The sequence below is a fragment of the Stigmatopora argus genome, chromosome 2 (genome assembly GCF_051989625.1).
Source record: "Stigmatopora argus isolate UIUO_Sarg chromosome 2, RoL_Sarg_1.0, whole genome shotgun sequence".
Taxonomy (NCBI): Eukaryota; Metazoa; Chordata; class Actinopteri; order Syngnathiformes; family Syngnathidae; genus Stigmatopora; species Stigmatopora argus.
In genome coordinates, this window is record NC_135388.1 from 10782979 (window position 1) to 10795700 (window position 12722).

Below are 12722 nucleotides of genomic sequence, written 5' to 3' on the forward strand. Positions count from 1 at the left end.
ATGTAACAGTTTCTTTACCTTCTGTCGAATTATGTTCCTAGTCAGTGCAAGTTCTACTTCGTGTGGTCTGTAATTCACATTCTATCCTTTTAATGTGCTTATTTCACTCACTCACAACCATCTTCACTCTACCGCAAAAGCCAGCTTCTACGGTCTTCTTTATTCATTCTTCCCGATGTACTGTGAGGTCCTTTTGTTCACGCCATGATAGCCGGACACTGGCACAACTTTTTCCTCCTTCTGACCATATCCAGGAGGTTTAGCTTCCACTAGGGTGTAATAACTTTATTCTGGAAGGAGCAATCTGATAACTCTCGGTTCCTGTGGTCCTATTCTAGAATCTGAGTTACCATAGCTAAATGTGAACTTTGGGAGCATTTGCATTGGATATTAAGGCACCAGATGGCCTTTAAGGTATTTGGTTTTTAGTGTTTCACAGGTGACAATGAATTAAAAATAATATAATAAATATTATAGGAAGCCATCGAAGTGGAACTAGCTCTGGGGAAAGATGATCTTGTCGTTGTAGTCTTCTGCTGCACCATGCTCATTCTCAGTTGGTGAATGTTACATTATGCAATCTTTGTGTCACCCAATCAATGCATACGATTTTACGTCATGCGTGTGTAAAGACGACTTTACTTACAATTATTGTACTTATAGTTGGCACGGAAAGATGAATCCCAAACTAAGTTAATGCCATTATTCATCAATTTCCTGGGAACCAGGAATTGTTATTGGGTTGAATCTGATTTCAGCTGTATTCAATTTGTTTCATTCATTTTTTAAGCTTTAATTAACAGCTGTTGCGTTAACTGTAGAAGACTACTAGTTGTTAAGTGTTTTCAAACCAAGCAGAATTTGAAATTGAATAGTACGTATCCAAGTATTATGATATGATTCATGACTTTTATAGGTGTGTGTATATACACACACCCTAAAACACACCCAGGTATATAAATACATTGATACGAGAATGAAAATTGCGCAATAAGTTTCATTCTGCCAAAGCTTGCACTGACTGAGCCCTTGTGTGAATGAGGGAGTGTGATTGCGACGCAGCAGCCGAATAGGGAGATCCCATACGACGTCGGCTTGACGCGATTCGTTCTGTCAGACTGAAGCGGGGCGTTCTCATTGTGACTGCCTGGATTGGCACCAACCGCAATCACTTGTTTCTGATTTGTTAGATAGCTGAGGAAATTAATTTTGCTTCGAAATGCACAGTCGGAAATTAGGTGGTGAAAGAATCCATGATTGTCCTCCTCCCCTTTTGGCGTTCCCTCCAGAGCTACTGATAACTGCTGATCTCTGTGACACAGTTAATGAAAAACTTATTCAGATTCATTGGGGGAAAAACAATGTTGTAATTTAGTTGCCTATCTCCTCTCGCCTGAAGTTGTTTGAAACCCCTATTAACTCCAGCTCTTCCATAAAGCTGCCCACTAGCAGTCATGTTTTGGCTGGCAGCTGACCTCAGGAAACGCAGGAAACTTCCTCCTTGTTTCCTCTTCTCACAGCTGAAGATCAGGATTGTCATGGAGGTCATACATGTTAACGCTACTTATTGGCTGCCATTGACAATCCATTTTTACTGGAAGAAGCTAGCAGGAAATGATGGCAGCCAGCCTAAATAAACCAAATGGCGATGTTCGCTTATTTGGATGCTAGGTTTTTGTTTCATTTATTTATATAAAGTATTTTTTTAATTAGCAGAAATAGTCATTGCCCAATAAAGAGTTAAATGATAAAAGTAACTGGCTTATCTGTCAGGTTAAATAAATGATTTTGTGTTTGTTTTTAATCTCTTAGTGAATTGGTTGATGTTTTTTTTCTTTTTTTTGCACATAGTAGTTGGCTTTATCATGTCCTTTTGCGTTAAATTCGCTCTATTTCAACCTTTAGCCCATTCTTTATACCCCCATGACTTTCCAAGGTTATTGCACGTCTGGATATCCCATCAGGACCATGCTGGATGTGTTTGCACCTCATACCCTCGCACTATACATTTTCTACAACAGCTCTGATTATATATTCAAGCCTTTGTCCAGTCTCCACAGCTCATCCCACTGTGATAAATGAACACGACCTTGGAAAATAAGGAAAGGTTGAAGAGCAATGATTTTTATTTGTATTAATTTTTTTCTCTCTTATGTAGCCTGGGTTGAGTAGGCACATGGCTAATGTGCAATGCTGTCTTTTCTCTCTATCTCTCTCTTTTTTTTAATGTGAGTTTGAGCTTTGGAAATTTATTGAGGCTGAATTGAAGCCCTGGCTACATGTGTGACCCATTATAGGTAATTTGGGCAGTTATGGCTCTTGTCCCTTTGACCTAAAGAGATCATTTTTGCAGCCTGTCACTAATAATAAAACAGGATCAGCTCCCTTTTGGAATACCCTCTCATTTGAATGGTTTGATATTTAGTCCATTTATTTCAAATGTGTCTGTGGCTTGTATCCTCTGTACTTAGAGGTCTTAATAATGACATTTCACTAAGACTTGATTAAAACTACCATAGTTATTGCAGACATTCTAAGTCAATTTCCAAGTTTTGAAACATATGCAGTTTTTGAACTGTCGGTTATGATTGACCCCATAGTCTTTTTCTTTTGCACTGCAGTACTCGTGCCTCGCCAATAGATGGTGTGTGTGTCTCTTGTTTGATTCTTCTTACTAAACCTTGCTTTCTCACCCATGACTTGCGAAAGCACTGTGGGGTAGGCCTCCCTAACCTATCATCCTACACTCCCCTCTGAGCATCCCTTCCATCTCTACACCCCCCCACCCCTCCATCCAGGGGGCAGAGTCACTGAGGTGGCAGTTCTAACAAGCTGCTGGGGACCGCACTGCTCAAATGAGCCAAATCAAAGAGAAAAGAGGGAGTGGGATAGGTAGCGCCATGAGCCCCCCTGCAGAGAACAACCACTCTGATGAATATCAGATGAATTTATATTGCTTGAGATCAGGATAACAATCTACTCAGTCTTAACTATTATGTTTTTCATTAACAACATATTTTTTAAGCAGCAATGTCCATCAAAATATTTATTCATACTAAAAAAATATTTGTGATCTCATGAATGCCAATGCGAATTGGTAAAAAGTTAAAGCATCAGATGCATAATCAAGACATAAAAACACTACTGAGCTGATTCGAGCTCAAGTGGAAATTATAAAGCCCAATTCGTTCATTTTTTTTTATATTTATGTATTCTTCCTTCTCTTTTCATATACCTCTAATTGTATTTTATACTATTGCACTTGCTGCCTGCAGTGACTTGACCAAACATATCGAACAGCTCCCTTCTATATGGATCTAGAGTTCTTTACCGCTTTTATTCTTGTTTACGTGTACGTGCACACACACTTGCATGGGTGCTGTACACTTCATTTAACACGAACAGAAGTGGGTCTTTATGATGTTCTTAAATCCAGAAAACAAAGAAGGCAACAAAGACTGCAGAAGCTTGCCTTGTCTTTTTATGTTCAACAGTGCTTCCGGCACACGGGAAGAGCCATTGAAATTGCTCATCCAAGAGAAGTGTGTATAGGAAATGTTGTTTATAATAATAGTAATGCTTCAGGTTTATGCCCCTATTTTGCCTGTACATGTGCAATCTTAGTACTCTCGAACTGTATTTGACGCTGAAAATGTAATGGTTACCCAAATGACAACATATTAAAAAAAGGTATTTTTTTCTCATTTCAGTATGCTTTTAAGTTTTCACTTAAAAGAAACACTGAAAGACTAAGGCATCACCTAGAGAACCTTGTCTTTTATATTCTACAAGATGCTTTTTTGGGGTTTCCATTTCAGCAATGCATGAATTGTTACCCAAAAAGTGATGCATCCTGCTTGTGTTTGCAGCATTGACAGGAAATCATACTCATCTATAATTCTGCCTGGACATGCTGCTTTTACTGTTATTCATGTGTGCAAATTTCTTCTCAGCTCTGAATGTGTAAACAAGAAGCATCTGAGTTAACATAGGAAAATGTACAGTTAGGCTGGTTTTCATGATGAACGTTTCTTGCTTGAAAATGAGGCCTCGGTGCGTATATATCATTTTGACAATGCACCAAAAGTATCACCATACATGCATTGTTAAATGATATATATTTCATTTGTGTGTTTTAGCCTGGCACTTGTTCACCAAGCAGTGCTTAAAGTTTTATTACCTCTGACCACAGTTGTGTCCACACACGCGTTTACTTTAAAACACATTGACTGCCTGAATTTCTTTGTTGAATGGCTGAGTTTAGGTTTGGGGAGGGCGTGACACATTTTCTATGAAAAGGCAACACGGTCAGAGGATAATTGACAGATGAAATATCGGACGTATTTAGACAAAGAGCCTGAGTTGGAAGGTCTTTTTTTCAGAGCAAGTGCCATAAAAAGCAAACAATATTCGAATTGAAACCACCAGACATGGAGGGAGTGGACAAAAGGGATTGGAGAAAATTGGGGCCACAGCATCATTCAGCCAGCCGCTCTGCTAACCTCATCTCAAACAACCACAGCAGCCATTTCCTCACTTTGTCCCCAGAGCTGCTCGCCCCCTGTGGCTGAAGAGCCAAATCACGCGGCAGCTGCACAGGTGACATGACGTGCGCCATTTCACATCGGTAATCTTATGTTGGCTCAGGGTTTTCTTAAAAAGATTTATTTTTTTGCTTAATTGTTGTCGTAGTTATATTTTATACCTTCACATATTTCTAGTTATTGCTCATTAAATGTAAAGAATATCCGGCGTTTGTAATTTGGTATTTTTTGTAGTGATGATGGCTGCGGTTGCAAATAGGCTGACCTCGCTCAGAGAGCTTAAAGTGAAAGATGTTGTTTTATGCTTTCACGCCGGCCCAAGTGTCACAATCTCCGGGCGAACGGCCTCGTGCTGTTCCCCGTGTGCCTGTAAAGTCGAGCGTGATGGAATCGGTGCATCGCCGAGCTAAACACTGGAATATGATATTAAGTAAAGGCAATTTAGAGAATAAGTAGGACATCTTTTTGAATTGTTCTAATTTAAGATTTTTATCTATTAAAAAACATCTTTGTTTTAGATATTTTTCCATGCCCATTCTGAATATAACAAGCACATCTGTAACTATATCCTAGCAAAAATAACAAAATACACCTTTTGAAAAGCAAGAGAACTGAAAATATATTGGCACGAGTTTCTTTCTCTTCTCTCCTTGAATATAAATTTAAGAGTGTTAGCCCTCCGCCCCAACTCCCACTACCCAATCCTACTCTCGCCAGACCATTTTCATCAGCTGCTCTGATAGCCATGAATCTTGTCACTGATGTTTTTCATCAAGTCGTGTGCACGAAGCATGCGGAGACTCTTGTGTGTACTGGAGCGAATACGGAGGCCCCAAACAGTCCAAACAGTGCCGGCGAACAACACAAACACGACGTGAGTGTGTCCATAAGATCAGCCGAGCACTTGTGTAACAACATCGAAAAGCAGCGGTACTGAAAGAGAAGTGTTGTAGTAAAAATGTCTGCACCACTTTGAAGTAACATTCATATTTTAGAAGTGAGTCGGCTTAGAAAATAAAACAAAACCAAAAAAAACGGTGAGCACATTTGACATAGAATTTGTTTTTGACCGACTTTGATTACTGTCCAAGTGTTTTCTTGGATGTGGATCGTTTAAGTATGATCTGAATGTGCCTCTTGTTTTGCAAACAGTAGGAGTCATTTTTTTCTTTGTTTGTTTTCACCTTAGTGGAAGTCTTCTTTGCTGGCATCATTTCCCCTCCTGTGCTTGTGTACTTGCCTCTATTTAACATTTTTTTAATATATTCATCTGTCTCAGAACTTGGACAATTTACAAAGAGAAAAATGATTTTTCCCCCGCCTAAATTACTCTAATGGAGTTTGTAAAGCTTTGTCTTTTAATGTATTTTCTCCTGGTGGTTTTGAACTTTTTTGCACTTTCTGCACAAGTCACCGCTCTAGTATGAATACATAATTACATATACTTGAGTCTTTAATTGTGATTTACTGAAATTACTTCATTATCAAGTACTTAATTAGGATAATTAACTGCATTTTAAATACTGAACTGAATTTGCAAATCATGTCACAAAGGACTCTTCTTCATTAGTTAATTAAATTAATTATGCGCAATTATAACCTAGGTGTAATTCCCACCTGTAATTCAAGTTACAGAATATTAATGAAAAATTACAGCAAATGAAGATGTCCTAATTGTGTAGTGAATTTCCTTATTGCTACTTATATTTTAAAAGTTAAGAATATATATATATATCTTTATGGTTTTAAATTTTTGAATATATCTATACCTTACAAAAAACAATAGTTTTTTCAATAGCTTAAGTTTTTTTTTCTTCCCTCTGCCATTATGTTCTTAACATTTTCAGCTCTGAAATTGTAAATACTCGTTTAGCAAGGAGCAGAATTTGTAAAGTGGCCTTAATGTCACTCCCTGATGAGAGCGAAACAGGTATTAGGTCCGTATTATAGGAACCGGTAGCCTGAATGAGGTCAGCATGGATGGAATCGACTTGAATCAATCAGCAGGGTTTGCCTTATTGGAATTTAGCCATTGAGGATGTAATACTTTTAATACAGGATGCTGGTGCGAAAGCTATCAGCGTTCTCACATCCGAAGATGGGAGGCAGCTTCTGTCCATACCTTTAGCTTCTCCATTTCTTGTGTGTGTGTGTGTGCGCCGCATGCGAGTGTGTCCGAGAGTCAGTCGGTTTTACTGTCACTACCTGTGAAATTGTATTTCGGAAGATGGATGCTTTCTCTTATATTCATGACACCCAGGGAAGCACATTCACCTCCAAAACTGTTTAATATGGATGTAGTGGAGGCGGGCACGTGTGCGTATATACATTCATAAACCCAAAAGCAGCCACGCACACATACGCACTAGTGCTGGAGCACACTTACGAACATACACATTTTTCTTGCCCAAAAGACAATACATGGCTGTTGTTTTGCTCGTACCGATGATGAAGAGTGGTAGTGACAGAGCTGCTCTCAGTAGGCTTGATGCATTACAACACAGGGCTGCCATGTTGCGTAAATTCTGTCTCTCCTCATTGAGAACATGGAGGCTTCTCATGTAGCAAGGCACCGGTGCACTTTAGCTCCCCTAAACCCTCGTATATTCATCTCTGGAGTTTTCTAATGACATTCGCATGTAGGCCAGTCATCCTTTTTGATGGGGACGGCGGCATCTCCCGTGTGACTTTTCCTCTTCTGTGCTGTGTGTCCGGCGTCATATTGTTCTCAGAGGTGTTTACTGTTGATGTCTATTCACCTAGAGACGTCCTGCAGGTGTAGTCCTCTTTAGACAGGTGGGTGGGTACTAGAGTTTGTGTAAAATAGTATGTAATTATGGAATCAATACGGCAACTTTATGATGATACTTGAAATGTGTGCAGTTGTGCACTTGCACTGAGGAATACCATCGCCCTGTGCCACATTTTTTTTACATCATGGTCATGTTTCAGTGTTACTTAGTTATCATTCCAGTGAAAGCACTACAACAGGGGTCTCGAACTCAATTTACCTGGGGGCCGCTAGAGGCCGAGTCTGGGTGAGACTGGGCCGCATCAGGATTTCCACAAGAAAAGCACTGATAAAACTTTCCAACGTTATCAAATATCTTTATTTTTTAACAAAAAATAATGAATTAAATAAATTAACTTAAAGATGAATAAAAAATAAATCAATCAGTAATATAAAACCAAATAATACTAATGAGCATACAGTAGATATACACTGGCTGGCTAAGTAGAGAAAATGAATTATTTTTATTCCGTTTCAAATGTCTGCATTAACAGCTCTTTAACCTTTAACTTTCTGAACTTGAATGGAACATTGAACATGAAATATTCTGAACACGGCTTCTTTTGCCTACTCCTTGCTGGTAGAGACCTGGCAGCGCTTCTTCTCACATAGTCACATTTGGCTTGAGGGAGGAAGCAGTGGAGACCCTCAGTAGAGCTTGAAGATGCTCATCAGTAAGTCTGGACCTGTACTTGGACTTATTGAAGTTCAAGGTGGAGAAGAGCTTCTCACACAAGTATGTGCTCCCAAAAAGGCACATGGTCCCCTTGAACCTTCAGGAAAGTTCAGGGAAACTGGGGGTCAACTCTCTCAAAAATTGCCCAAGCTTGTCTGCTTCTCCACTCACCTCCCTGAACTTGGCTTTGAGTGCAGAGTTGCACTGCAGGTCAATGAGCTCCATTTGAACCTCAGGAGGGGCATCTTGCACATCAAAGGAGAAGGGGTCCGCAAAAATTTGAAATGTGGCTTTGTGTGTCTTGAAGTCTGCAAATCTGTGATCAAATTCCTCCTGTAGCTTCGAAATGGCCTCAACATACTTCTCACCACTGAATGGTGTGCCTGCATCCACGAGAGCCTTGCATGCTGGGAAATGGCAAAGGTTTGTCTGAGAGAGCTGGGCTTTCCATAACACAAGTTTAGTGCAGAATGCTCTCACGTTGTCATAGGCAGCACTGACAAGTTGCCCCTGGCCTTGTAGCTTCTTGTTCAGTACATTAAGCTCATGTGTGATATCAACAAGAAAAGCCAAGTCCATGAGCCATTTGGGATCACTTAGCACAGGATCAATCAACTCACAAACGGCGTAGCTAGCTTTGACTGCTGCATTACTGTCTTTGGTAGCCTTCTTGAAGAGATCCTGTTGCCTCAGAAGACGTGTTTTAAGACTGGCAACCTAGTTGGCTCTCTCATCTCCCTGGTATTTTTCGTACTCCTCAGCATGTCTCATAGTACAATTACGTTTCGAATTGTATTCCTTGTGCACCGCAACTTTTTCAGTGTAAATGAGACACGTCGGGGTGCCCCTGTGTTCAACAAAGAAATATTGCACTCCCCACTTTTCTTGAAACTGTCTGTGCTCATCACCGACCTTTCTCTTCACGGCAGGCTTTGAAAGAGACATCTCTGGGGCTCTGTCATATGTTTTTCCACTTGGAATGAGTCTCGGGTTGATCTTTCACATTCAGTCGCGCGGGTTTGTGGCGCATGTGCACTTTCGCTCTCCGTTTCAATCGCGGAGATGGCTACAGACACTGACACAGGCTGGATCACGGATCATAGCGCCTCATTCAGTTCTATGCTGAGAGCAGCGGAGGAGTGTGCGCGCCGAGCGGAGTGATCGGCCTCACGGCTTCTCCTCCGCCCAGCTGATTGGAGGAATGAATGAGTGAGTGAGCGAGGCACTGGACAGCCCGGCCGATGTCCCGCCCTCCAGAGCCGTATACCTCACCGTGATTGGTTCATTCAGCTCCGAACCAAAGTTCCCTCTAATTTTGTGTTGGTCTGAGCAGAAAGACAACCTCCCTGAGCGCACTGAGTACCAGTGTGAGCGACATCATCGGTACTCGGATGATTCGCCTAAAGACGTTTCGCCGACGGACGTTTGACAGACGGGCAGGTCGCCGAATGGACATTCCACCGAACGTTCATTCGGCCGAACGGAGGTTTCGCCGAAACGGGATTCGAACGCTCGCCCCGCCGGATCGTGTGTGTACAAGTTTTTCAACCTCGGCCCGCGGGCCATATACGGCCCGTTAGGATTTTTAATCCGGCCCGCCGCCGGTGTTGTCCAAATTATAGTAAAAATCAATGTTCGTCTACCATCAATGGCAGTCCGGGAATAAGCACTCTTGGGCAGGCAGATGTAGCAGAACCGAGCCGTAAAATGACAGCAATCGGGTCAAATCCATCCTAAAACAGCATTTAATGATTAAATACAAATACTGGATGATATCGCGATGGAGGCAAAAAAACGTCTATAGACGTCCATTCGCCAAACGGCTCAAAATGCTCTCAAATTCGGTCAAATCCAGCTGAAAACAGCGTTTAATGATTAAATACAAATACTAGTATTTGTATTTAATCATTAAACTAACAAATACTAGTACGACCTGTCCGTCTGTCAAACGTCCGTCGGCGAAACGTCTTTAGGCGAATCATCCGGTCACGACATCATCATTGCTCGCTATCGGCACACCAGTATCACACCTGCCACAAGCAGGTGCATGTCAATGTTCCCTCTAATTTTTCATGTAAAACATGCTGTAAAACAAGAAAAACATGAGTGGACAGAGCTACTGCCACTGGCTGCCACTTAAACGGCGCCATCATGGGGAAAGGGGTAAAAAAAAAAAAAAAAATAATAAAAAAAAAAAAAAAAATTAAAAAAAAAAAATCGATCTTTCATATTAAGACGGGGGCCGCAAATTATCGTCCCGCGGGCCGCAGTTGGCCCGCGGGCCGCAAGTTTGAGACCCCTGCACTACAATGACAGCGATGAAATTGGTTTCTGAAGGCCTCTCATCAGTCAATATTAAATAATGAAATCCTGGAATTAGCATGATTCTGAACAAGAATGTCATGTAGGTAAAGTTCAACACGTACAGAAAGGACCAGAATTAAGTATATCCCTCTGAAATTGTATGAATAGGGGGGTCGTTGATTGGTATTTGTGTGAAATATTACACATGCTAAATTATGCACACATTCTTGGACATTTTATAGAACAAAATATGAAGTACAGAGGGTCTGTTGTACTCCTCTTTAGCAGTCTACCAGCTTGTGCAAAGACACTATTCCTAAGGTAGAGTGTGTTGTCCTGCTGTTTGTGCTCTGCACCCCTGTGCCTGATGAGCAAATAGTTTGGTTGATGGATGTGTGAAATCCTTACTGATGCCAGCTACACTCATCCTTTCTGGTGGAAGCAATGCGCCTTACCTGGCCAGGGATGCGGTTTCTCTGGGTAAGATGTGGGTTGAGGTGGACACACCAGTACTTGCAAATGGAGATCACTTGCTCAGCTGATCATGTTTGGTTCACCCAAAGTCCATTGTCATCTTTAGAGTAGTGGCACTGACTTTTGGGCCGTAAGTAAAATAAAAAAACTTTGTAGTGAAGAGAAGGCTGCTCAGCACACAGCCTTGAACACACCCAGCCTTAATTGAATGATGTACTATTTCCCTTTTAAGTCTTCATCTTCACTACCTGGCAATATGTAATGTTACACAATATTCACATCTCACCAAGCGAGAAGAAACCCAATGAGGAAGAAACACAAGAGTACATGTAGCGTGAGCAGGTAAGATAAGGGAATGTCCGATATGGTGAGATTGCCATCAGTGCATATGGTTAAAATTAAGTCCAGCGTTCCCTCTCAATTTGACTTTGTTATTGCCTAGTGAACCCACGCTGCCTGCACCAAAGTCACGCAAATGTAGCACAGCTAGCCCTTGGTGACTAATGGATTTTCCCCCTCAAGTCACAGTTGGCACCTTGCTGCCGTCTGCACGAGGCCTCCGGAGCGAGCGCTCCTCCGCGTGTTAGCTCAAGTACTGACATTCCGGCACCGCAGGACCGGCAGCATGAGATACAAATACACTGAGCGTTCTCTTTCAGGAATATCTCCATGGAGAGGATCCTCGAACACAACATTTCATGCACAGCGCTGCTCTTCTGTTGTCGAACTAAACTTAGGCACCGTGCCCCAGCTGCTGCTTGTGTGCTGCCTTTGGTGAGGGGGAGGAGAGGAATCATAGCATGGAGAAACCTGGGTTCTGTTCACAGGTGCACAAGAGAGGTTTTGTGTAATCCTATGCTAAATTCGGCATCAGATCTTTTTGGGGAGGTGTGTAAAACCAGTTCGTTTTTCTTGTCTTTGCCTAAAAAAAAGGATGATCGCAGGCACGGCTTTTCAGCTATCTCGCCCTCAAGGCAAAATGCATGGAGCTGCTTGGCGGCATTGCCTCTTCTTGGAGACGACTAACCCCCTCAAAGGATGTCTGCAGAGGGAATGCCTATGAGCAGAAATGGGATAGGAGATGGAAGGTCTGGGATGGGGTTGGGGGTGAAGGGAGGGAGTTGCGGGGGTAAAATCGAATCCAATGGGAGAGAGGTGAGGGAATATCTGCTTGATTCAAAGCATTTGGTCCCAGTGTTCTTTGTAGAACATTTAGCTTTGACCCTCCCTAGTCTCCTTTACTCCCTCCCACCAACAGACACAAGGTCCAGCTGATCTACGGGCTACCACACCAGGCAGGCATTTTTTTTAATGGTCTGCACATGCTTCCTAATACATATCTCCACTGTATAGCTCGTATATGTCCACCCTATTGCAACAGGCACACACTGAGGGAGGAGAGAAGCAAATAGGGAGCGAGAGAGTGACTGAGAGGGAGGAAGGGAGGAAGGTAGTGAGTCGGACTGAAATAGGAAAAGGGAGGGGGAGTCCTTTTATATGTTGGTCATATGTTTATAATGCAGTGAAAAAAAATCTTTTTTTTTTTTGGGTAAGAATCACCCAAAGGTGCCATATTTGTGGCGAACTAGTCCACATAGCTGCCGCCAAAAGCCCCGAGCAGAACTCTCTACTTGCGCTCAACAGACTGGAGGCGACCCGTGGTAAGTTATGGGCTTCTTTTCTCTCCCTCTCTTCTTCTCTGGCTCTCAACCGCCGCTGATTACGATGCTGCTGATTGATTGGTTAGAGGCTGTGGATTATCACGGGCCGCTCGTCACCAGGTACCTGATGATGAGAGGAGGGGTGAGGAGGAAGAGGAGGAGGAAGATGGAGGGGAGGGGGGCGCAGGCGGGATGGAAATTAGATGAGTGCCGCCAATATTGGTGTCACCAGATCCAACTAAAGTCGGATTTCTCTGTTTATTATGCAAGTG

At 42.2% G+C, this 12722-nt stretch overlaps 1 protein-coding gene across 4 annotated transcripts in view; it reads left to right on the plus strand.

Annotated features, from left to right (window-relative positions):
- The window catches only part of zfhx3b (zinc finger homeobox 3b), a 313149-nt gene that overhangs the window by 27846 nt on the left and 272581 nt on the right, over positions 1–12722 (plus strand). The window contains exon 3 of one of the 4 annotated variants that reach the window (XM_077619318.1): positions 12344–12450. The exons of 2 other annotated variants lie outside the window; for them this stretch is intronic. The gene's annotated coding sequence lies outside the window, so the exon portion shown is untranslated. The remainder of the gene's footprint in view (positions 1–12343; positions 12451–12722) is intronic. One more of the 4 variants, XM_077619339.1, reaches the window with a different exon arrangement.